The 27,128-nt window shown below is 36.5% G+C and overlaps 1 protein-coding gene and 1 pseudogene across 1 annotated transcript in view; both read right to left on the bottom strand.

Moving 5' to 3' along the window:
- Positions 1 to 27,128, bottom strand: part of MACROD2 (mono-ADP ribosylhydrolase 2) — a 580,549-nt gene that overhangs the window by 279,114 nt on the left and 274,307 nt on the right. The gene's annotated exons all lie outside the window — the stretch shown is intronic.
- On the bottom strand, positions 12,847 to 14,092 carry LOC118984878 (eukaryotic initiation factor 4A-I-like; annotated as a pseudogene).

Genomic DNA, 27,128 nt, shown 5'->3' with positions numbered 1-27,128 from the left:
TAAAATAATCTATGTTTTAGTATAAACTAACAAAAAAAGACAAGAAAGCAAAGCTGATGATTTTATTCCTAGTTACTTTTATATATTAATTGTTTTATAAATTTTCTGTTGATTCTATTGAATTTACTAGGAACATAATTATATAAGCAGCAATTCGAGTACTTTTTGCCTCATTCTTACCAATATTTGCACCTGTAATTTTTACCTCACAGTTCAGCTGCACATGCTATTATTTTTTGAATGTATACTAATAGTGGGGTTAGCTGTCATTATTATCTTATTCTTCATAGAAAATAAAACTTTCAATGTTTGACCTTTAAACTTGATGCTGGCTATTTATTTGAGAAATATATATTCCTGGTAAATGATATAATATTCTTTTAATGTACCACTATTACATTTGCTAACATAAAGTATTTTCCCTAACATTAATAAGATTGTATTAAGTAAGAATATTATACTTTGTTATCTCTAACAGACTGCTTCTTAAATATTATGTCTTTGTACAAAGAAAAATTGGAAGCTTGCATTCTTTATGTTGAAAAGTTTGAATAATTTGTAAATTAACTCTTTTTTGAAGGTTTAAAATTCCTCTTTGAAAATTATTTTCACATTGGAATTTCTTTTTCCTATTGCTTTTTTATAATTTTCATAATTATTTGTCAAATTGAGTTTCATCTCTTCTTTGGGGCTGCATTGGTTAACTTTAAGGTTCATAAAAATCAGAAAAATTTTGAATGCATTTAATAGAGATTTTCTATATAACATTTCTTTTACGTGATTTTATATTTTGTGTATTTGTGTTTTCTTTCTTTATTCTCTGTTTCCAAAATAACAGTTATTAATTAACTTAAAATTATGTTTCCATTTTCTAATCCATTATTTTAATTTTTATATTTGCCATCTCTTTTTTTCCCACTCTGCAAATCAAAAAAAAAAATTCTGTATCCAACTTTTTTCTTAACTGCTAAATAGTCTTTCAGCCAGGGATATTCTGAAACCTCATTTTAGAAACTCTCTTTATAATCTGTATTACATTCTTTTGAATTATCTAAATTGTGACATATCTTTCTCCTTTGGGTTCATGCTGTAATATAAAAGAGGATGAGTGTTATTTCAAATAAAGCTTGTCTGATATGGTGGTTGACCAGCTTGGTCATATGATTTAATGTCAAAAATCATGTGCTTCTGATGAAAAGATGTATTGTTTTTTGTGGGTTTTATAACACTGATTCTGAAGGCAGTCCAAAAAATCAAAATTTGCTTTCACCAAGGCTATTGTGTAGAGGCGAACACTCCTTTGGATGCGTAAGCACTTCTTTTTGTCTTTTAAGAGCTCATTACCATGTAGTCAGATGTTCTTTCACTGTGGCTAGAAATCAGAAAGGCAGATAAACCAGGAATAAAAAGCAAGAACTCAGCAGGGTTGGGAAATCTATGGTCGTCCTGAGCTGATCTTCTTTCAGTCTAAAATGCAGTCATTTATTTCAAGGGAGAAAGTAGCTGCATTTATTTATAGCTATTACAACAAATTTGCAAAATAAAATTCTGTTTTTATAAATAAAGAAAAGCACAAGCCAGTATAAATACTTCAAAAAAGAGTGTGCTTTTGATAAAGTGTAATGAAGAGTTGAATTCCAAAAAGGACATGGGTAAAGGTGAAATTCTTGCATATGGCTTAGCCAATGCTAGGGTTCTGAATACCCTCATAACATCCTTATACATTATAATTCTGTCATTTAATGAATGGTTAATGTCATTTATGAAGAAAGTCATCCTTTCTTGATAATTACTGCATATCTTTTTAAATGAATCATGTCTCCCTTTAAAATGTGCATTTTTATTCCATTTTGCTAATGCATATCTTTTCCTTCATTATATCTGCTAAAATGTCAACCCTGCTATGTTGGGAAAATCAATAATTAAATAGCTTTACAGTAATTACCTCCCAGTAACACATTTTTCCACCTTAACAACACAAACCAAATCCACTAACATATGAACATTACACAAATATACTGGTGAGAAAGCCATCATGTGAGAATATAACTTGGTTTACAAACATTTTGAATTACAGTTTAAACACCAAGCTTACGTAGGCTTACATAGGCACTGAGTAAGCCTCCTGAGCCACTCTCAGCTCTATACTTAAGAAGAGCAACACTTAATATTCTTGTGGCTCTAGGAATTTGAAGTCAGCCTTAAAATGTTCAAAATCCCCGCAGGCCTGTGAATCTCTGCAGTGACAATATAAATGGCATTTCTCATAAGTTTTCCAGGTGTTTTCTAAGTTTTTCAGTAAACCAGTCATTTTGTGCATCAGCCACCAGAAACTAACCATCTTGACGGCTCACACAGATGACCACCCTGTCAAAGGAGCTGGTCGTGCACAAACCAGTGGCCCCAAAAGACGAAAAGATCAGAGAATTATCTTCAAGTTATTTCTGTGCTCACGTAAGACAGAAGTCATCACATTTTAAAAATAAATTACTTTTTTCAAAAAAGATACACACACTTAAAGAATAAATATATAAATGTAAAGTTTTAAAAAGCCCCTAAAATACCCAAACCCAGACCATTGCAAACCTTTGGTAAACATTACTCCCCACAGCTTTCCAGGCTTATTCACAGGACAAATGTAACTTGAATTCAAGTGATGAAAAAGTTAAATTGTAGCACTCTCCACTTCATATAATGTTTCCGTGGCACAAAGTGTGCCTTAAAATATCTTTATATTAAAATAAAACTAGGAAAAAGTGTTTAAAAACCTTTAAGAGTTGGAGACAACATGTGCTTTTTGAAACTGGGTTTGCAAAGTGGCCTGCATGCAAGGAGGGCAAACAGAAACCTAGAATGAGGCAGATTGGTAGGTTGCATGTTTAAAAACGAGGGAGCTTACAAGACGAATGCACTCACTTGAGTGACCCCAGTCAAAGTCAAGTAGAGCCCACCAAATACACAGAATTAAGATAAATCATAAGTCTTTGTTGTATTAAGCCACTAAGTTTTACTATGGCTTGTTAAGTAGCAGCTGAAATGATAACTAACATTTTTTATGTAACTGGCCAAACATTGTAATAAGTACTTTATATGTGCTTTCTTGTGTAATTTTCAAATTCCTTTTATTTTATTTATTCCTAACATCATTGCTTTATGTCAAATCCTCACTTTTGTCCCAAGAGAAAAAAATACTTAAAGCTTTTTACTTGGGATTCTAGATTTCTGGCTGCTCTCACCCCACCTTTTCCTCGATATTTCACCAGTGAAAGCTACTTAAAATGCAAATTAAACCATGTCCCAACCACAAATGTCAAACTTCTCTCCAATCTATTTCTCCATTTTATCTCTCCAGCATATTTATCAGTTGTGCTCTTTTACTGACTCACTACTTGATTCTCCTCCAACCCCAACCCAGAGATCTTTTGCCTCTGGGTTGCTTTGCCTGGAAAGACCTTCTCCACTCCTGTTAACTTCACCTGCATAATTTTCACTTACCCTTCAAGATCTAGCTCAGATATAATCTCTTCCAGGAGGCCTCTTTTTGACTATTGCTGTCTAGGATTGATCAGGTATTCCTACTGGGATTTCATAGGACAATATTGATATAGTTACAAGCACTTTGTTGCAGCACTGTATCTATTGTATTTGTTTACCAGTCTAGCACCTGGGTTAGACTGCAAAAGCAAGGGCTTGCTGGCCCCAGCAATTGCTATGTAGCAGTGTGGCCTTAGGCATTTTCTCGAGCTCTCTGTGCCTCCACATTCTTTATGCGTAAAGTTGGATCTATCTCATAGAGTTTTGTCATAAGGATTAAGTTAGTCGGGTATATATTGTGTTTAGAAGGACTAAAAAATTTAAACTTATGATTTTTATTATTGTTCAGTATAAGTTTATTGAATGTAACACAACTGAAAAGATAGATAGGATTTAGAGAAATGTGGTGGGTTAAGGGTGAAGGGGGGATGAGAGAGAAAGGATGGAATACAGTCAAGGTATTCAAGTGTCAGTAATGTCCTCCCTGACTCAGGACAGGGTGTCACCCTCTACCCAGGCCCTCAGACCAGAAACATAGGAGCTCAGTCCAGAAAAACTCAGGAAGCAGTCCTGAGATGCCTCATAGCCTTGCATTCATCATCCCTCCACTCAGCAGTATACATCCCTCATTTTTTCTCCAAATGCATATTAAATATGTACACTTATCTGTATCTCAATAAACACCACTCTAGTCTGACATTATTGTTTTCCTTGTAAATAACCAGAGTAGCCTCCCAATGGGTTTCTATTCTCACCTCTTGACCTTGGAGCAATTTATTCACCAAAGAATAGTTGGAAAAATCTCTAAAACTGGCATTTAAGTAGTGTAAACCCTCTGTTTTAAACCATTGTAGTCACAGTATTCTCAAGGTCCAACACGCTAGAGCCTTGCCAGCCTATTGACACTCTCCCTCTCTTCTTCATTATTACCATCTAGGTGTAGTGGGATCCTTTCAGTTTCTTTTTTCTCTCTTTTTTAAAGATTTTATTTGTTTATCTTTAGAGAGGAAAGGAAAGAGAGAAGGAGAGAAATATCAATGTACAGTTGCCTCTTGTGAGTCCCCTGCTGGGAACTGGCCTGCAACCCAGGCATGTGCCCTGACTGGGAATCGAACCGCGATCGTGTGGGTCGCAGGCCCGTGCTCAATCCACTGAGCTATACCATCCAGGGCTCCTTTCAGTTTCTTACTCAGCTTTTTCAAACCTCAAGTCTTCTGTACAGCTTATTCTTTGTCCATTCTTTTTCCTTTGTACCCCAAATGGTTTGACTTTCTCATCTTTCAGGACTCAGCTAAACCATATATATGCTCAGAGAAGTAAGCTGTCTTATTCTTTCTTGTAGTAACATCATTCTCTGACCTATTAGAATACTTAACAGTATCCTAAATAAGTATTTATTTTTCTGTTTACTTATTTAATGTGTATCTTCCTCAGTAGAATCTATGGTGAAAGGCAAAAATGGACTAGTACATAGACTGTTGGTTAATTACACTGGTATTTAATGGACTTTGAGAATTAATCTTTGCTATATTTTTTATTCATAGATATAATATATATTTTAAACATATCATTTTTAAAAGATAATTTTATAATCAAGTAACTTCTCTGAGCTTAATGCTCTGTGCGCCTCTGTGCCGAAATGGATTTTAACTACTTTTAAATTTTATATTATATTTTTTCCATTACCACTTAGTCCCCTTATATTCCTCTCCCCCTTCAATCACCACACTGTTGTCAATGTCCATGAGTCCTTTTTCCTTTCTGCTTGATCATTCCACCTTCTAAAACTGCCCCAACTCTTAGGTGTCATTCAGCTCTCTAAATATGAGTCTGCCTCTATTTTGCTTGTTAGTTCAGTTTGGTTATTACGTTTCACATGAGTGAAACCATATGGAGTTTGTCTTTCTCTGACTGGCTTCTTTCACTTTGCATGTTATCCAGGTTCATTTATATTGTCACAAAGGGTAAAATTCTCTTCTTTTTTATGGCCCAGTAATATTCCATTGTGTAGATGTCCTACAGTTGTTTTATCCACTAATCTACTGATGGACACTTGGGCTGCTTTCATATCTTTGTGATTATAAATAATGCCTCAATGAACATAGGATGCTTAAGTTCTCTCAAATTAGTGTTTTGGGTTCCTTCAGATATATTCCCAGAAGTGGAATTACCAGGTCAAAAGGCAAATCCATTTTTTTATTTTTTGAGGTAACTCCACACTGCTTTCAACAGTGGTTCCACCAATCTGCATTCCCACCAACAGTACAAAAGGGTTCCCCTTTCCTCACATCCCCTCCAGCACTTGTTTGTTAATTTCTTGATGATAACCACTCTGATGGGTGTGAGATAATATCTCATTGGGGTTTTAATTTGCATTTCTTTGATGCTTAGTGATGGTCTGAATCTTTTCATATGTCTATTGGCCACCTGTTTGTCCTCTTTGGAGAAGTATCTATTTGCTTCCTTTGCCCATTTTTCAATTGGGTTGTTTGTATTTTTGGTGTTTAGATTTGTAAGATTTTGGTGTTTAGATTTGTAAGATTTTGGTGTTTAGATTTAGATTCTTTATAAATTTTGGATATTAACCCCTTATCAGATGTATCACTGAATATGTTCTTCCATGCTGTGGATTGTCTATTTATTTTGTTGCTGTTTTCCTTTGCTGTATAAAAACTTTTTAGTTTGATATAGCCCTATTTGTTTATTTTTTCCTTTTCCTTCCACTGACTACAGATACAACTGATAAAATATTAATAAGAGCAATGTTCAAGATTATGGTGCCAATGTTTTCTTCTATAACTTTTATGGTTTTAGATCTGACATTTAAGTCTTTGATCCATTTTGAATTTATTCTTGTGCATAGTGTAAGAAGGTGGTCTAGTTTCATTTTTCTGCATCTATTTGTCCAATTTTCCCAACACCATTTGTTGAATAAATTATCCTTAGCCCATTGTATGTGCTTTATTCCTCTGTTGAATATTAATTGCCTTTAAAGGTATGGGTTTATTTCTGGGCTCTCTATTTTATTCCATTGATCTATGGGTCTGTTTTTATGCAAGTACCAGGCTGTTTTGGTAAGTATCACTTTATAGTATAGTTTGATATTAGGTAGTATGATTCCTTCCACTTTGTTCTTCTTTCTTAGGATTGCTGTTGCTAATTGGGATTTTCTGTGGTTCCATATAAATTTTTGAAATATTTGTTCTAGTTCTGTGAAATACGTCATTGTAATTCTGAGAGGAATTGTGTTGAATCTATAGATTGCTTTGAGTAGTATGGACATTTTAATGATGTTAATTCTTCATATCCATGAACTTGATTTATACTTACATTTATTTGTATCTTCTTCAAGTTCCTTCTTTCGTATTTTCTAAGTACAAATCTTTTACATCCTTGATTAGGTTTATTCCCAGGTATTTTTTTCTTTTTGAAGCAATTGTGAATGGATTTTGTTTTCTTAATTTACCTGTTAGTTCATTATTGGCATATAAAAATGCAACTAATTTCTGGATATTAATTTTGCATTCTGCTACTTTGCTGAATTCACTTATCAGTTATGGTAGTTTCTTGATGGAATCTTTGGGGTTCTCTATATACAGTATCATCTCATATGCAAATAAAGACAGTTTTACTTTTTCCTTTCCAATTTGGATGCCTTTCATTATTTCTTCTTGTCTGATTGCTATGGCTAAGACATCCAGTACTACATTGAATAAGAGAGGTGAAAGCAGGCATCTCTGTTTTGTTCCTGACCTTAAGAAGAACACTTATAGTTTTTGCCCATTGAGTATGATGATGGCAGTGAGTTTGTCCTATATGGCCTTTATTATGTTTCAGTATGTTCCTTCTATTTTCACTTTGCTGAGATTTTTTATTAAAAATGGGTGCTAGATTTTATCAAATGTTTTTGTGCATCTATTGATATGATCATGTGGTTTTTATCCTTCATTTTTGTTTATGTGTTGAGTCACATTTATTGATTTGCAAATGTTGTACCAATTTTGCATTCCTGGATAAATACCACTTTATCTGGTGTCTGATCTTTTTAATATATTGCTGTATTTGGTTTGGTAATATTTTGTTGAGAATTTTAGCATCTATGTTCATCAGGGATATTGGCTTATAATTTTATTTCTTTGTAGTGTCTTTATCTGATTTTAAAATTAGGATAATGCTGGCCTCATAAAACAATTTTGGGAAGCTTCTCTCCTCTTGAATTTATCAAAAAAGTTTGAGGAGAGGTGTTGGTTCTTCTGGGAATGTTTGGTAAAATTCACCTGTAAAGCTATCTGGTCCAGAGGTTTTGTTTATTAGGAGTTGTTTTTTGGTTTGTTTTTGCTTATTCATTTGTTTGTTTTACTGATTCAATTTCACAATGTATAATGTGTCTATTCAGGTTTTCTGATTTTTCCCAATTTAATTTTGGAAAATTGTATGTTTGGGGGAATTTTTCCATTTCATTAAGGTTGTCCATTTTGTTGGCATATGGTTGTTCATAACGTTTTCTTACAAACCTTCGTACTTCTTTGGTTTCAGATGTTATCTCTCCTCTCTCATTTCTGATTTTATTTTGGGGGTCCTCCTTTTTTTTTTCTTGATGAGTCTGGTTAAAGGTTTGTCCATCTTGTTTATTTTTTCAAAAAAGTAGGTCTTGAATTCAATAATTTTTAAAAAATTAAGACTATTTCATTTATTTCTGCTTTGATCTTTATTATTTTCTTCCTTTTATTCACTTTGGGCCTTGTTCATTGTTCTTTTTCAAATACCTTTAAGTATAAAGTTAGATTGTTTATTTGAGCTTTTTATTAATTTTTGAGATGGTCTTTAATGCCATGAATTTCCTTCTTAGGATTGCTTTCCACTGTCCCACATATTTTGGGTCGTTGTTTCCTCATTTTCATTTTTTTCAAGTTTTATTTTGATTTCTTCCTTGATCTCATTGTTGAGCCATTTGTTTTTTAATAACATGTTTTTTAGCTTCCATGTCTTTACATGTTTTTCATTGTTCTTTTTGTGGTTAATTTGTAATTTCATAGCATTGTGGTCAGAAAAGATGCTTCATATGATTTCAATCTTCTTAAATTGACACTTGTTCTATATCATGACATGTGGTCTATCCTAGAAAGCATTTCATAGGTACTTGAAAAGTATATATATTCTCTTGCTTTGAGGTGAAATGCTCTTCTCTGAAGATATCAATTAAATTCATTTGATCTAATGTGTTGTTAAAGGCTATTGTCTCCTTATTGATTTTCTGTCTGGAAGAGATATCCAATGACATCAATGCAGTGTTAAAATTTCCTACTACGACAATATTTCTGTCATTCACTCCCTTTATGTCCATCAAGATTTGATTCACATATTTAAGCTATTCTATGCTGGATGCATGAATATTATATCTAGAGTCATTACATTTTTCATTATGTAGCATCTTTCTTTGTCTTTTATGATTGCCTTGGTTTTAAAGACGTTTTTCAGATATTAGTACTTCTACCCCAGCTTTTTTACCCCATTCTCTTTGCATGAAATATCTTATTCCATCCCTTTTTCTTTTAGTCCCTGTGAGTTTTTTGATGTGAGTTGGGTCTGTTTGTAGCAGCATATTCAGTTATCCTATGTCTTTTGGTTGGAGCATTTAAGACATTTATTTATATATAAGGTGATTTTTGATAGATATGTATTTAGTGCCATTTTATTATTAGACTATTTTCCTCCATTTTTTTCTTTCTCTTTTTCTTCTTAAAGCACATCCTTTAACATTGATTGCAGTTGTGGTTTGCTGTTAGCAAATTCCTTTAGCTATTTTTTGTCTGGGAAGCTCCTATTTCTCCTTCAATTTTAAATGATAGCTTTTCTGGGTAAAGTAGCCTTTGTTGTAAGTCCTTGCTTTTCTTTCTTTTTTCTTTTTTCTAAAAAAAATTTGTTGCTGTTCAAGTACAGTTTTCTGTCTTTTACTCCCATCCCAGCCCCCTCAGTGCTCCCCACCTCCCTCTCATTTCCACCGCCCCTTAGCTTGTGTCCATGTGTCCTTTATACTAGTCACCTTGAATATTTTATACCACTCTTTTCTGGCCTGAAATTTTTCTGTTGAGAAATCATATGGCAGTCTAGTTGGTACTCCCTCTATGTAACTGCTTGTTTTTCTCTTGCAAGTAGTTTCAAGAGAAGCTTTTAGGATTCTCTCTCTTGCAGCTTTTAGGATTCTCTCATTGTCTTTAATTTTGCCATTTTAATTATGTATGTTAGTGTAGGCCTCTTTAGATCCAACTTGTTTGGGACTCTCTGAGACTCTTAGACTTGTATGTCTTTTTCCTCCACTTAATTAGGGAAATTTTCAGTCATTATTCTTCTAGTAGTTTCTTGATCCCTTCCTTGCCCTATTCTTCTTTTGGTACTCCCATGATATGGATGTTGTAATGTTTCATGTTGTCCAAAATGTTTCTTAAGATCTCCTCATTTTTTAAAATCCTTTTTTTATTTTTGCTTCTCTGCCTGGATGTTATTTTCTACTTTGCCTTCCAAGTCACTGGTTCAATCCTCTGATTCATCCAGTCTACTGTTTCTTCCTTTCAGTATACTAGATATTTCAGATATCATATCCTTTATTTCTTACTGATCCTTTTTCATGGTTTCTATGTCTTTTTCAGGCTGTTGAGTATCCTAATAATCATTATTCTAAAGTCTCTATTTGATAAATTACTTGCCTCCATTTCATCTAGTTCTTTTTCTGGAGAATTGACTTGTTCTCTTTGGGTTTGTTTCTATATATCAGGTAGATTACCAAGATTCTTGTGTAGGCCTTTGTCAGACTATGGTTATGACTGTCCCTGAACAACCTGTTTGGAACTATCAGTGATGCACACCATGTAGCTCTCTCTGTTGAACTTGTTTGTGTGCAGAAAGAACCAAGCTGAGCATCAAGGCTGGGTTTTATCAGCACCAGGCCCAGGGGAGGATCAGCTAAAGTCTCAGAGATCCAAGAGATATGACTTAGTTTGTTAAACTAATCACTGGTATACCCTCAAGCTGTACTCAGCAGCCCAGCTTAAGCTCCATAGGGTGGGGCAGAATAATTCTTATGGGCAGGGCTATTGTTTTCCTTCAGGCTGATGCTATTTGGGGAGGAGTGGTCTACCTGAGAAAGATGGGTTCTTCAGTATGAGGAATAACTGAGCACAAGAATTCTGGTGGCTATTCCTTCAATTCTCTCCCCAGAGCCACCAACCCCAGACTCTCTTCATGTGTTTCTAGTCCACTCTACTCTCTCTGCTGAGCCCAGGGTAAGTGGCTGCAAATAAAATTGTATGCATTGACCTTTTAATAAACTTTCTGAGTCTCCAGCTGTCTCTCACTGGCACAGCTGGATATTATTTGGGTTCCTTTTCTGGCTCTGATGGTATAGGCTGGGGAGCCCATCTTTGGGTTCAGACCCCATACTTCTCAGGGGGAGTCCCCCAAGATGCTGAAAAATCCCTCCAGAACTTCATCCGCTACCTGTGGGATCCAAGCCAGCCCCCCTTTACCTCCTCCACACTCCCTACCAGTCTCATTGTAGTGATGTGGCTTCTTCCATCTGTCCATGGTTATAACACTTCTTTCCAGCTAGCATTCAGTTGGTCATTCAGAATAATTTCTCTATCAGTTAGTTGTATCAGAATGGTCCTGGAGAAAGGTTAGTGTAGCTTCCACTTACTACTCTGCCATCTTGGGTATCCAGTGTCCATGAGTTTTTTAAGCTCTTGATGGCACAGAGGACAGCAATGATTGGAAAATCATGGGCATTGATGACAGGTCTGAGTGACCCTGGGGCTCACTGAACTTGCCCCATGTCCCCAAAAGCAGAAGGGTCAGAGGAGAAGCATCTCTGTCCAACTGGATCTCAGGCAGATTCTTATTTATCTTCTCTGTTTTAATTATAAATAAGATATAGCAGGTTTTAATAAGACTTCAACACAGACCGATAATGGATCTCTCCATGCAAACGTGATACAGTTGCAATAGTTTGTAGGTTATATCCAATGGCGAAATCTTGGTTGTACATTGTATAATAGCTAGAGTCATACAGGTTTTTATTTATTTCTTAGAGAGGTTCTCATGGGAAGAAGTAACAGGAGATGTGACTTCTTTTTGTTTTTCTGAACTTTCTGAATTCTTGAACTCATCAGCAGTGGAGGAAAAGATGAGTCAAATTCCTTTAGTTGGGTGGACTTTTTTATATATTAGAATCCAATTTAGTATGCCTTTAAGGCCACTGACTGCAGAGAACATATTTCCTTTTGCTACTTGGTATTTGGATACATGGGAACACTATTGGCTGGATTTCACAGCACCACACTGAATTAAGCAAAGCAAAATATCTCAGTGTATGGCTAACATCACCTTGTAAGTCAAATATCAAAAGTCCTGGTGAACTATTGGAGTCACCCTTCGGACTGAGGCACCACAAAGAAAATGCCAGTTTAACTAAATGGAAATTCCACAACACCTCTAATTCAGCTGATCTGCAATCTGATACAAGCAAAGATATAACAGTGTTTTAAAGCACCAATTTAAAAATGTATGCAAACAACTCTAGAGAGAATTTCAACAATGAGAATGATGTTAATTCCAAATGTTCTCTGAATAATAATGTTAAGTCTCTAGGTAGTTCCCAAGATTAGCTTAAATTGAATCCTCACTGTTCATCCCTTTCTTATTTGTACTTGTTTATTTCTTCCACCCCTGCCCAGTCCTTCTTTGCTTTTATGTTTCTTTTTTTTACTCATAGCCATAACTTCTTTTTTTCTTTTGGCAGTTTTGAAGTTATTTGGTTTTTAAATTTTGTGTTTCTTTCCTGAATCAATAAATACTACCATAAACAATAAATAAACAATCTAGAAAGTGGCTACTATTGCTTCTCCTCTGCTCCCTCCACTTGGGGAACACCTAACTCCATAATTTTTCTTCTAGATTTGGTCCAGTAAATGAAATTGAGTGACATTATAGCCCTCTTGAATCATTTCCAGAGGAATTTGGCTGGAATGGGGAGAGCCTCTGGGGTTTGGAGGATGACTAGGTTAGGGAAATAGATGAGTATTTTGGGCAGAAGACATGGCACCTGGGGCAAGAGCCTACCCAATAAAAGGGCATCTAAAATGTCCACAGTTCCTTCTTTGCCTCAAAAATGACATTTGTTCAGAGGAAAATTTTTAAAAATGACAATATGTTATCTCTTGGCTCCATTCTCTCCCCACTCCTGCTTCTCCTTAGCCTCCCAAGGTGGGGCTAAGGAGGATGAACCTTCACTGGGATGAGGTGGCAGATCAGCCCCTCTCAGATGAGGTTAGCAATATTGAGGGGTAGTTCCTCAGTAAAGATGTTATAGATTTAGGTCTTGGAGTCTGGAAGAGTCATTTTGTCTTTTTCTGTCACCATATTTATAGCCATACATACCCTTACAGCTGAAATGTCTTCCTTACTGATTTTGTGGATACAGTCTTCAGAAGGTCATAGTTGATGAGTAAAAAAACCTGCTGTACATCAATGGCTCAGTTCAGCAAGTCAGTGGTAATCAATACTTTGCTAGAGCCAGAGCAGAACTTCATGATTACATCTTGTTCTTTTGGGTCCATATTTCCATGCATGGCAGAGACAGTGACATCTCAGGCATGCCTCTCCTTACTGAGCCAATCAACCTTTCTTTGAATGTTGATGAAGATGGCAATGAAGGTGATGGTGAGGATTTCATACAAGTCACACAGTGTGTTTAACTTCCACTCCTCTCATTCCCTATTGATATGGAATTGGAATATACTCTCCAGACCTTGACAGGAGATCAAGATCTCCTGTCAGAATATACTCTTCTTCTTGACAGGAGTCAGAATGGGGTTCCTCATGAACTTCTTGGTCACCTCAAGCACATCAGAAGACACTGTAGCAGACAGCAAAACCACCTGCGTGTTGCTGTTGAGCTTTTGGAATATGTCATAGATCTGGTCTTTGAATCCATGGCTTAACATTTCATCAGCTTCATCCAGTACAATGTCTTGTTTAATTTTAGAGACAGGTATCTGTGGCTAAGAGTACCATACACATGCTATTGAGTGCCCATGGTGATATGTGAAGCCTCCATCTGCAGGTTTTGCACCTCAGCATGCACACTGGTAACTCAAAAGTAGGCATGTCAGGAGACACCCATGTAATCCCTGAAAACCGTGACTACCTTCTATATCTGTTGTGCCAATTCTTTAGTGGGTACCAGGACCAAGGTCTGAGTATATCCAATTCAATCTGTTACAGAATGGAGATGGCAAAAGTCACCATTTTTCTGTTCTCCAACCCAGCTGGAGAGATCACATCATAATAGTTGATATAAGAAAAAAAATGGCTCACTGCCTGATAGCAGAGGGCTTCTCAAAACCATCAATGTAGATGCCATGGAGGAGGGACGCCAAGTGATTCATGTCATCAGAAGTGTCAACTATCTCATTTCAGTTACTCTTGATGGACAACGCCTTTAGGTTCCATTCCACTGAGGCCATCCATAGTCTCTGGATCAGGAATCCTGACTCAGAGACATAATCCTAAGAAACTAGCAGACTCTTAATCCTTGTTTGATTCACTTGTATAGAATTCTTGATGCCTAGAACTTTTTAAACTATTTTGTAAAATTAAGGACATTTTACAAGTGAGCACATGAGCTATAAATGGCTTTTCTTTCTACTCCTCCTTTAGTGGTCAGTTCCTTCAAATGTTACTAGAAGTTCTTATTGAAGACATCCATCTGATTTTTTGGATAAAACATCATGTTGAATGACAATGAGAGGACACATCTAGTGATGGTCTTTCCATCTTCTTAATGGAAAATGCTATTAGTGATACTTAATGACACTTTACTCAGGAGTGCTTAATATGTATCAAGACTGTTCTGATGCTTTAGATGCAATAAACTCATTTGTTATTTCAGTTTATACCTGAGGAAATAGAGCTCAAACAGGCCCTCTAAATACCTTAAATTAAATATTGATAAAATGCATGAATGGTTCTTCTTCAGTTCATTTCAGCAGGGGCACAGAAACACCACCACACATAGGGAACCTGATGGCAGAGGGGCATTTTGTTCAGTGACGACTGTGGCACACCGAGTGATACAGCTGTCGCCTGCCAGATATCACTTCCAAAAACCCTATTCCCTCTCGAGAGCTGTGGGGCTGATAAACACACACACATATATATTTTTATCCAAAATGGCTTGTATCGCTGCTACTAACGTAGTGGTGATCTTTGTACCTGGCATCCTATACCCAAATCCACCAAAAAATTCTTGAATATCCCACTTATCCAAAAACCATTGTCAACTGAGATAACTGGTTGTTTCAGACTTGTATTATGTACTGAAACACTTCTAGCTGCTATTTTATTTTCCTATGGTCAGACAATACCACGTTGAATGAGTACTTCAAGAGGCAGGGCCATAGCACATTGCTAAAGACAGCCTGGTTTTGATGTTTTAGAAAAGAAATCTGGCCATTTCAAGCAAAAGCTGAAGTAATTACTCTTTATTTAACAAATGAGAGAGATTGAAGTACATGTGTTTGTCTAAAAAGGGTGATGGTGTAAGGGGATGCTGAGCTAGAGGTCCCCTGAAATGGAGAAAACCCCCACAGCAATTGCTTGGGGATGGGGATGGGGGGAAGCAGAGCAGGGTCACTGAGAGTTACTTTGCATATTTAAGGAACTTGGGCAGTGTTTTAGTAATGCTAAAAGCTGTGGCAGGTGCTGGGAGATGGTGTGACTCAAATTTGTGATTGGACGCAGCTGCAGGGACTTGCTGCACCACAGGAGCAGCTTGGAAGCCATTCCTATATCATGGGGCCACACATGGCCCTGGACTACCAATGGCAGCCAAAAAAGGCAGAAGAAACCAGAATACTGGGAGGAGCCAGAGATGGGGTAAATCCACACCAGGATTTAAACCCAGGCATAGGGCAGCCATTGCTCTCTTGACCATGTAGATGGGGAAGGAGAAGCCTCTTGACCATGTAATGGCAGTGCAGGGTCTTGGCCACATGGTTTGAAAGAATGCAGAAGGATCCTCGGACTACCATGAGGATGTGGTTCTGGATTAAGAGCAGGAGCCTAGCTAACTGAGCATGAATGACTGGAAGAAGCCAGAATACAGATGGTAATCTGCCCAGCTAAGCTACAGACCCTATTTCTTTTCCTGACAGTTGGTACCTCTGATGAGCCTGGTTTGGCAAGGAAGGGCAGAATTATGCATTTGTGGGTGTTTCTTTCTAAAGGAATGAGATCGAACAGTAGAATTCCGCCATTATTCTGAACCTGTATAACTTTCGAATAAATAGTTCCTTTCCTTTTCATAGGACTCTGGCATTGGGAGTCATGGTTCTTGTCAGTGGCAGCCAATAGAACCCAGGGGTTCTGTTACATACACTGACATCGCCATAATGCCTTTCAACAGCATCTATCCTTATCCACTGAGACGTTACCAAGGTAACTAGATATCTACCAAACTGTTTCTAGGAGAGTACAACTAAGGAAGTTTCTTTATGACTGTTTAAAGATTGTGTTAGTAAGAATAATTCCATTGAGATGTTTATCTGTGAATCTTTTGAATTCTATCCTGTTGAATTTGTTTTTAAGTTGGTCTTTCATGGTTATTTCTCAGCTACTAGTTTCTCACCTCTCCTGCCTCTGGAGGAGGCAGCATTCTCGCTGCCCTGTATTGATTGGAAGCCTCATAAACTCACCAAGATGTTCTTTACTATCTCCTCAGATCAGCGGGAGTCAGTCTTCACAAACATCTGCAGAATTCTCAGCTCCAACCTCACAGGCACTACATTCAAGGAGCTGACCTTTTCAAATTTGACAACCCTTTAATAATGGAGTTCAGAACAGTACAGAGCATTTAATAAAAAGGTCATCATCAAATATGTTTTCTTATTCCATGCATAAACATAGAAAAACACATGAAGTTTGATTTTATAAACTTTTTACTATCTTAGATAAAAATGCTTATGAGCAGTAGAGAAAAAAGTGGATATGAGAATAGTTAGTGGATTTGGAATCAGGTTAAGTTAAACTTGAATTCTGACTGTATTTCTAGCTGTGTAACTTTGGCCAAATTACTTACATTTCCTGAGAATTTTTATCCTCATCTTTAACATGGATAATGTTAACTTTATAGAGTTGGTTGAATTGTTAATAGAGATAATTCATGCTTGGCTAGTGTCTGCACATAGCAAATACTCAATAAATATTATTCAAATAAAGTACAAAGAAGACTTAAGTAGAAGCTTTGAGCCTTGTGTTCTAAACCTGGCTCTACCATTAACCAGTATTTGACTTTGAAAAAGTCTCATTTCCTCATATAGAATATAGTACAGCTGAACTAAATTACTGGTTTTCTAAATTTTTCTTGTCAATACCAGCATTTTTTAAATGCTACAATCTTACATGGAACCCCATTATAGAAAAGCTATGGTACATTTACATGATGAAAAGAAAGGAGGAGCTTTTTCCCTTTTTGAAAGCATGGATGGATCTGGAGAGCATTATGCTAAGTAAAAGCCAGGCTGTGAAAGATGAGTACTATATGATATCACCTATAAGTAGAACCTAATCAACCAAACAAGCAAGCAAAATATAACCAGAGACTGTGAAATTAAGAACAAACTGACAGTAACCAGAGGGCAGGTGGGAAGAGATAAAGTGGGGAGAAGAGGCAAGGGTTTTCAGGAACCCCAGACAACACTAAAGGAAAGTAGGGTCAAGGGTGGGGTGTGGGAATGGCTGGGGTGGGGGGGAATAGTGGGGGCAAATGGAGACAACTGTACTTGAACAACAATAAAAAATGTTTAAAAGCCCCAAAACTATGATACATAAGAATGAATACATGCTGCCCTAGTTGAAGTAGTAGCTTAGAATAATACAGACATATACCTATCACTTGATTATTTATATATGTGTGCATATACATACATATGTGTATGCATACCACAATATATTATGCTAATAGCAAGAAGAAACTGTCCCTAAGTTCCTAAAACCTCCACAATTAAGCATCCCAGAAAATAAAAATACTCTAGATATTCAGCAGCTTCTCAAACAAAAACTTTTGTTTTTATAAAAATCTAGCACCGAATCGCAATGAGCTGAATTTCAACTTTCTTTCATAGTTAATGGACAATACATGAACTAATCTATACTAAGGAGATTTTTTTCATCTTAACAGTCACATTCCTTTCATTTAAGCAATCCAATGCTAAGTACTTACAGTGATTGCAATCTCTTTCGAGATAATCTTCTATGGCACTTAAATATAATCACTACCTAGCCCAGGACAACCTGTGTCATCAATATGCTCTCTTGTTGAATAAACAAGACATGAAATTTGGTTTTGCTTTTTTCACATTCTGTAAAATAGAAATTTGTTTATGGAGTGAATGTGCTGGTGTTGGGTTAATCTGCAAATATTAGCTTTTAAATGGGGATGTGCTAGTCACTTAGTTTAGAAAGAGAACATTCTTATAAGGGTACATATTAATAGCATCAATGCATATTATCATTGCCTAGCAGTTTAAATGTTGTATTATATAATTTGATTTCAATAACTGCTAGGTTGACATTTGAGTGGTCTGGAGAAAGATGAAGACGGCAGCTTGGAGTCCACAAAAAGAGGAGCCAGCATTGACTGGAGTAGAGAGTAGCCAGTGTCAGCCAGCAGAGACAACAGGGTAGATGGAACTGGTCTTTGTGGTAAGAGAGGGCTCAAATGTACACAGCCCATCATCCCAGAGAATACCTTGGAACAGAAGCTGCCTGATAAACACAGTAGGTATGGAGGCCCAACAGATCACGGGAATAAATGAAGGGTGCCAATAGACAGACACTTGAGAGTATGTATATGAGGTCTGTCCAGAAGATATACTGCCATATGATATGAAAAGTGGAGATGTTTATTGAAGAAGATACAGGATACAAGAAACATTGTAGTAGTACAATGCCACCTCAATACCCTTCAAAGTAGGCACCTTGGGACCTCACACAGTTTTCCCAATTACTATCAGATGCCCACCCAATATTTTCCTGAATCTCACTTGATGGTCTGAAATCTCTTTCTTTTCAAAGGTGATTTTAGTTTTGGAAAAAAACAGAGGACACAAGGTGCAAAATCTGGGCTGTAGGGGTGCTGAATCAACTGGATGATTTGATGTTTTGCCAAAAAATCTCTTCACAAGACATGATACATTAGCAGGCACATTGTTATGATGAAGCTGCCAATTACCAGTTGCCCAAAGCTACGGCCTTCAGAATCATCTGAATAGTTTCCATGGAGCAAAGTTGAAGCTTAACACAAAATTTGATGCAGATTCATGGCTCTATTCATGCATCATTTTGAGTGCAATAACCACACAGTACACAGGGTCACTCAACAGCATCTACTGACCCCACTGACTAATACAGTGAAGTCATCGTTGTTCACCCATGCACGTTCCAATCCAGGTTACATCAATGTCACACAAACTGTTCTCGTTATATTAACAATGGTTGGACTTTTTCAAACAGACCTCATATGCATGAAAATGATTACAGGGATGAGATTTGGCCACCAAGACTTGGCAAATACAGACTACTACATTAAAAAGTAGCTGCTATTCAATTCTTGGTTATATGCACCCAAGCCTTTCAAGAGAAGCCATAAATTAGGTAGTCTAAGAAATAAGGTAGTTTATTCAAGGCTGGTCTTAACTTCTCAGCTGATTTCTTCAAGATATCCTAAAGTGAATTCTCAGATTCTCCCAATATTTTCATGTGCCAAACATTTCATATTTTAGAAAAGTATTGCAAATTATTTGGCTACTATATGGGCTATATACCATGGGAGCACAGACCAATTTAAATGATGTTGGGATAAGGTCAAATTCAAAATCAGTTTAATTGGCCACATTTATGTAGCCATATTGTTCTCAGAAAGTCATTAATATATTTTTTCTGCAGGAGAGGGATAAATAAAAAATATTACTGTTCTCATACAAAATATCTTCATTCTTTAAACTTTTCTTTGAAACTTTATTCTTTTTGTAGTTCTTTCCTAGCAGATGGAAATGAACATGCTGAAGAGAGGCAGTCCAGGATGCCGTTATCTCCTTTGGGCAGTGCCCCTTACACCTTCACCTTCTCCAGTTAGGAAAACATTCTGCAGTAAGAGCCTTTCCTCTTCCTTCACTGGTCAGCATGTGGGGAAGAATTCAGCTCCTCACTGGTTCCCAGAGAAAGTCTGACATCTCAGAATTTTCAGAAAGTGTTCAGAAGTAGACAGTGAATCCTCCAAGGGACAGCCTTGGACATTTCAAAGAAGAGGGGCACTGGAGAACTTTAAATGGTACCATACAAAGAGGAAAAGGAACAAGATAGATTCACTGAGAGAAAAGTGAGCTCTAGAGGCGCCCCACAACAGGGCTCTATGCATTTTGAAACAGCAGCTAACATAAGTCTCTTGGATTCTTTAGCATCTTTATAGCTACTTTCCTATGACTTAACTGCTTTTGCATATAGAACTTTTGCCCCCTTAGGCACCAGTTAATACCATCTTTTAAAACTCCCCCAAACAAAAATTCAAGTTTCCAACTAGGCAGTTACAACTGTCTAAGAGCATAAGAAAGAGAAATGGCAGATCCGTTGACCTCCCAGAAAGGCTATTTTATTATACTAAAGAAATACAAGATGAAGGTAAGAGAGAAAATATTTTCATTTTAGCATCCATAAAATCATACTAATTTTACTATGCACAAAATGTATATCACTATTGCTTTTCTTTGGTGGTAGATGTTTGACTCATTGCTCCACGGGAGATATTAAAAATGAAACGGCAGCAAACACTGGAAAAGGAAATTAAATTGAAACTGCATCTTGTCTTTACCTTCTTGCTTCTCATTTTTGTAAACCTTTCTTTGGGACTGATGGTGGCTTCTCCCAAGGACAATACTATTCATGACATCTATTCACTGTTTTGTATTATTTGTTATTTGGGAGACATAGTCAACATTTCCTAAAAGGCTGTCATCTATTTATCATCTTCAGTTAAAAAATGTAATATTTGAACCTGATTTAAACTTTATAATATGTAGGTTACCAGTCTGTGATTGAATTGTCACATTGTTCAATGACATATGAAAATAAATCATGGTAATATACTTGTCCAACTAAGCTTGGATTGTTAGAATGAGTTAATATGGGAACTTGATCTAATTAATTAGTAATGTGAACCTGGATTAAAGTTGTGCTTTTCCAAAGAGCTCCCAGTGCTTTTGCACCATCATTTTACTTTTTTAGACAATACAGAGGGTAATGTAAAATGTCACAGCCAAAGGTAACATAGCTGACCTGCGAGAGAATTAGTTTCTATCTGCTTACTTTTAAGAATATATTCTAAAACAATGGATCATTATATTACTCTAATTAAAAAAAATAAAAAGCATTCCCTACTTTACAACTTAACATCTCTGATATTCTAAAACTGCATCCTGTCTCTAGGGCTCAAGTAAAACCACAAAACAAAATGAATTATTTCTAGACAAGATAATCATTATTTAATGATCTGATAGAAAAGAGATTCAAAGACATAAGAGCAGATAAAGCTGAAAGGGTAGAAAATAAAAAGCATCATCATGATTACCTTGTAGGGCTTTTACTATCTCTTTATAAAAGAAAAAATATTGCCAAAAAAGAAAATACTTAAAATACCATTTAACCGCATATTAAATATTAAAATCAATGATGAAAAGCTAAAAGCGTTTGCTCTAAGATCAGAAAGACATCGAGAATGCCTAATTCCTTCACTTTCAATATAGTATTGGAAGTCTTAGCCATGACAATTAGGCAAGAAAAAGAAATTTAAAAAATAACAACCAAATTAGAAAAAAAAGAAGTTAAACTGTCCTATTTGCAGATGCCATGGTATTATATGTAGAAAATTCTAAAGACTTCACTAGTTAGCACTAATAAATGAATTCATTAAAGGTGCAGGACACCAGATAAATATTAAAAATATGTTGTGTTTTTATATACTAATAATGAACTATCAGAAAGAGAAATCAAGAAAACAATCTTAAAATTGCATCCAAAAGAATAAAATGCCTATAAGTAAACTTATCAAAGAAGGTAAAAGAATTGAACCTGGAATACGATAAGATATTCGTGAAAGAAATTAAATAAGACACACATAAATGGTATGTGAATGGGACCCCTTGATTCTCAGGGACAACCTCTGTATCTGAGATATAACTTCCCAATTTTTATCAGCCACACGTGGGTGTGGGACCATTCCATTCCCTGTCTCCACCCCTCCTACTGCTCTGATATGGCTTCTTTATATCCTTAGTTGTAGGACTTCTGTTCAGCTATATTTCAGGTGATTCTGAATTATGCTTGTTCTGTAGTTTAGCTGTAAGTTTGATATGATTGTAGGAAAATTTGAGTACCACATTTACTTACGCCATCATCTTGACAACAACCCCAGATAAATGTATTTTTAATTTACAATTAACACTCTCAGGATGAAATTAAGAAACTTAAACCTTTTATTGTTTTTGCTTTTTACTCACTCACTCTTAACTAGATATTTTTGAATTCTTTAAGCTCTTTCAAAAAAAGTTAATATAGAGACTGAATGTTAGTTTTTGCAATGACTGTAATGCTACAACAAGACAAACATATTTTATTTCATACTTATTGCTTCATTTCATTTTTGCAACTTAATATAATATCATAGCTAATTTTAAGTTACGACATGATATATATATATATATATATATATATATATATATGCTCAAGTGATATAAAATCTTGGTTAATAGAAAATAATCCATGAAGTTATTTGCACCTCTTTTTAATTTCAACAATTCCATTGTGATTTTGTGTTAAAGTTTCTAAATCTGCTAAAATAAAATTTTTCAACTGGACAAAAACTATGTATGGTAAAATTTTTTGAAAGGATGCAAATAAAATTTTTTTGCTCTTGAACTTAGCCAAAAGGCTAAGAAGCAATGTAAATAAATGTTTTGGATGAATGGTATAAGTGAAACATTATAAATATCTCAATAATGAATTGTTTCTATACTAGAATAAGATATATTGTCTTAAAATATACAGCTGAGTTTTTCAAATGAGCTAGAGTATGCAGCATTAATCTCACAGGAAATAGGACACTAAACACACGTAGTTAATTGGCATACGTTCTAGATCTACAATCTAAAGCTAAAGCTTCTAGTTACAATAGAAAACACTATACCCTCAAAGAACATAGAGGGTTACAAGCATCTTTGGTAATCAACAGTCAAAGGGATTAGAAGAAATCCCCTGAAAAATAAGAAAAAATATGTATAGGAAAATAAAAATTTATAGATAAACTTCAAGCAAAGTGGTGTCCAGAGATAAACATCTTCAGATTTTGGAAATCAAACAACATAGAAAACATAATATAAAATGGTAATTTTTTTTCTTGTAAATATGAATGTTAACATCTATGGGAATTAAGACTAGGTTGACTTTGTCCCTTAGAAAACAAGAAAAATAAACACTTTAAGAAATAAAAAATGAGAACTTCCACCAAGATGGAGGCATAGGTGGAAACACTGTGCCTTCTCCCACAACCAAGTTTGAATACAACAAAGGTTTGGAGAACAAAGACACAGCTAAAGAACAGAAAATTGAATTATACGGAAGTCTGACAACAACTAACAGTTCAACAGGGACCGTAAGAGGGGCGGAAAGAGAGGCGGAGCCAGCAGCAGAGCAGGGTCGTGCAGAAAAGATCCCCAGACCTCGGTGCAAAAGTAGCCCTGACCCAGTCAGGGTGTGGGGCAGACTGACTGCGGTCCCACTTTCGTGCACAGTGAGACAGACCATGCAGGCCCCAGGGGGCGAACCCAGTGGAGGGCTAACAGCGGTGTCACACTCCTGTGCAGTGGGATGAAATGCACAGGCCCAGGTGATAGTGGCAGCTGTGGCACCGGCCACCTGTGGGGGCTGAGGCGGGAGGTGGCAGACAGGACGCCATTGTTCCTCTTTGACCCCACTCCCACATACAGCATCACAACCCAGAGACTGAGTTGCCCTGCTCTGGTGAACACCTAGGGCTCTGATCCTGCTACGTAACAGGCACAAACAGCCCAAAAGATGGCACAAGAAGAACTCAAAGTTCCAGAGCTGATAACTCTAAGCGACCAACAGATTGCCAGCCTCTCAGAAGCACAGTTCAAGACACTGTTTATCAGGAGGCTCACAGAACTGGTTGATTATAGTCACAAATTAGAGGAACATATGAAGGCTAAATTAATTGAAATGAAGGGAGATGCACAGGAAACCAGTAGCGATGGAAAGGAAACTGGGACTCAAATCAATGGGATGGACCAGAAGGAAGAACGAAAGATCCATCCAGAAAGGAATGAAGAAATGAGAATTCAAAAAAATGAGGAGAGGCTTAGGAACCTCCAGGACATCTTTAAACATTCCAACATCCGGATTATAGGGGTACTAGAAGGGGGAAAGAAACAGCCACAAGTGGCAAACGTATTTGAACAAATAATAAAGGAGAACTTCCCCAGTCTGGCAAAGGAAATAGACTTCTAGGAAATCCAGGCAGCTCAGAGAGTCCCAAAGAAGTTGGACCCAAGAAGGAATACACCAAGGCACATCATAATTACATTAGCCAAGACCAAAATGAAGGAGAGAATCCTAGAAGCATCAAGGGATAAGGGAACAGTCACCTACAAAGGAGTAGCCATCAGACTGTCAGCAGATTTCTCAAAAGAGACCTTACAGGCAAGAAGGGGCTGGAAAGAAGTATTCCAAGTCATGAAATCCAAAGACCTACAGCCCAGATTGCTTTATCCAGCAAAACTTTCATTTAGAATGGAAGGACAGATAAAGTGCTTCTCAGATAAGGTCAAGTTCAAGGAGTTCATCATCACCAAGCCCTTATTATAAGAAATGCTAAAGGGACTTATATAAGAAACAGACAATGAAAAATATGAGCAGTGAAAGGACAGCAAATGCACAGTTATTAACAACCACGCCTAAAACAAAAGCAACCCAAGAGGACAGCTAGATCAGGAGTGGAACCAAAAGAATCACTTCTGTAAGGAGAAACAACGTCCTTTCCTCATGAAACTTAACTATTGTTTTTCAATAAATTTCAATAAATACACAAAATTGTGAAACTATGGTGAGAGTAGCATCCCTTAGATTGTGCAGTGCACAGACTGTGCAATCTTAGCAGCTGTCCTGAGTTGAGTAAATTACCACCACCATTCTTAGAATGTGGTGCACCACAAGGACTCCATTATTCCTCCCAAAGGTTGGTTCATACAAGTTTTGACAAAAGGACTCATAAAGTATAATTACTCACTGTCTCGAGAAGGTATGGAATTTGTCCTGCTTTGAAACGTTTATAATAGGAAAGAGAATGTTACCCTTCTCATTTTCAGTGGCTGTGGTAGATTGTCAAAAGTATACACATTCTTTGCAGCTCTTCCCATGAAAAGATAGAAGAGTTTCTTCCTTGAATTTAAGCTTGACCATATAACTTGCATGGGCCAGCAGGGCAGTAGCAAACCTGTCATAATCAGAGACTTGAAAAGTGCTTGTGCATTGGTGCTTGCTCTTTCTCACTGGGTGGATTCCCTCTCCTACCATGTGAACAAGCCTGGTCTAACCAAATACAGATGGAGACATCACGTGGAGAACCTGCCCAATGAAAATAATAATGAGATTCAAATACTTGTTTTTTAAATAATTATATTATGGGATTAATTGTTATGTAACAAAAGGTAACTATTGCAGTATCTCAACACAGAAAATGATTTTTTAAATTATTGTTCAACTACAGTTGTCTCCATTTTCACCCTACCATACCGCCCCCCTGCCACATACCCCATCCCTGTCTCCCACCCTCACACCTACCCATTTTGGCTTTGTCCGTGTGTCCTTTATACATGTTCTTGATGGCCCTTCCCTTCTTATTCCATATTATCCCTCTCCCCACTCCTCTCTGGTTACTGTCAGTTTGTTCTTTATTTCAGTGTCTCTGGTTGTTATTATCTGCTTGTTGGTTTTGTTGATTATGTTTCACTTACAGGGGAGATCATATGGTATTTGTGTTTTACTGCCTGGTTTATTTTACTTAGCATAATTCTTTCCAGTTCTATCCACACTGTTGTGAAGGGTAGGGGCTCCTCCTTTCTTTGTCCTGCATAGTACTCCATTGTGTAAATGTAGCACAGTTTTTTTATCCACTCATTTACTGATGGGCGCTTAGGTTGCTTCTGGCACTTGGTTATTGTAAATTGTGCTGCTATGAACATTGGGGTGCATAGGTTCTTTGAACTGGTGTTTCAGGGTTCTTAGGGAATAATCCTAGCAGTGAAACTGCTGGGTCAAAAGGCAGTTCCATTTTTAGTTTTCTGGGGAAATTCCATACTGTTTTCCACAGTGGTTGCACCAGTCTGCATTCCTGCACTAGGGTCCCCTTTTCTTCACAACCTTGTCAGCACTTCTTGTTTGTTGATTTGGTTATGATGGCCATTCTGACTGGTGTAAAGTGGTATCTCATTGTGGTTTTAATTTGCATCTCTCTGATGGCTAGTGATGCTGAGCATTCTTTTATATGTCTCTGGGCCCTCTCTATGTCCTCTTTGGAGGAGTATCTGTTCAAGTTCTTTGCCTGATTTTTAATAAGGTTGTTTGTCTTCCTAGAGTGAAGTTGTGTGAATTTTTTGTATATTTTGGAGCTCAAACCCTTGTCCTAGGTATTGTTTGCAAATATGTTTTTCCATACGGTTGGTTCTTTTTGCATTTTAATGCTGTTTTCTTTAGCCATACAGAAGCTTTTTATTTTGATGAGATCCCATTTGTTCATTCTTTCCTTTATGTCCCATGCTCTAGGGGACATATCAGTGAAAATATTGCTGCATGGAATATCTGAGATTTCCCTGCCAATGTCCTTCTCTAGGGTTTTTATGGTGTCACAACTTATATTTAAGTCTTTTATCCACCTTGAATTTATTTTTGTGTATGGTGAAAGTTGGTGATTTCAATTTTTTTTGCATGAAGCTGTCCAACTCTCCTAACACCATTTGTGGAAGAGGCTATTTTTTCTCCATTTTATGCTGCTGTCCCCTTTATTGAATATTAATTGATCATAGAGACTTGGATTTATTTCTGGGCTCTATGTTCTGTTCCATTGGTCTATGTGTCTGTTCTTATGCTGGTAACAGGATGCTTTGATTACTGTAGCCTTGTAATATAGTTTGATATCAGGCATTGAGATCCCTCCTATTTTGTTCTTTTTCTCAAAATTGCCACAGCTACTTGGGGTCATTTATGCTTCTACATAAATTTTTGAAATGTTTGTTCTATATCTGTGAAATATGTCATTGATATTTTAATAGGGATTTCATTGAATCTATAACTTGTTCTGGGTAATACGGAGACTTTGATGATGGTGATTTTTCAATCTATGAACACAGTATATGCTTCCATTTATTTGTGTCTGGCTTAATTTCTTTCTTCAGTGTTGTGTAGTTTTCTGAGGA

Source organism: Sturnira hondurensis, unplaced genomic scaffold, assembly GCF_014824575.4.
Source record: "Sturnira hondurensis isolate 20B ecotype Veracruz unplaced genomic scaffold, ASM1482457v3 Scaffold0003874, whole genome shotgun sequence".
NCBI lineage: Eukaryota > Metazoa > Chordata > Mammalia > Chiroptera > Phyllostomidae > Sturnira > Sturnira hondurensis.
The sequence above is the reverse complement of the archived record's forward strand: the minus strand, read 5'-3'. Positions and strand labels throughout refer to the sequence as shown.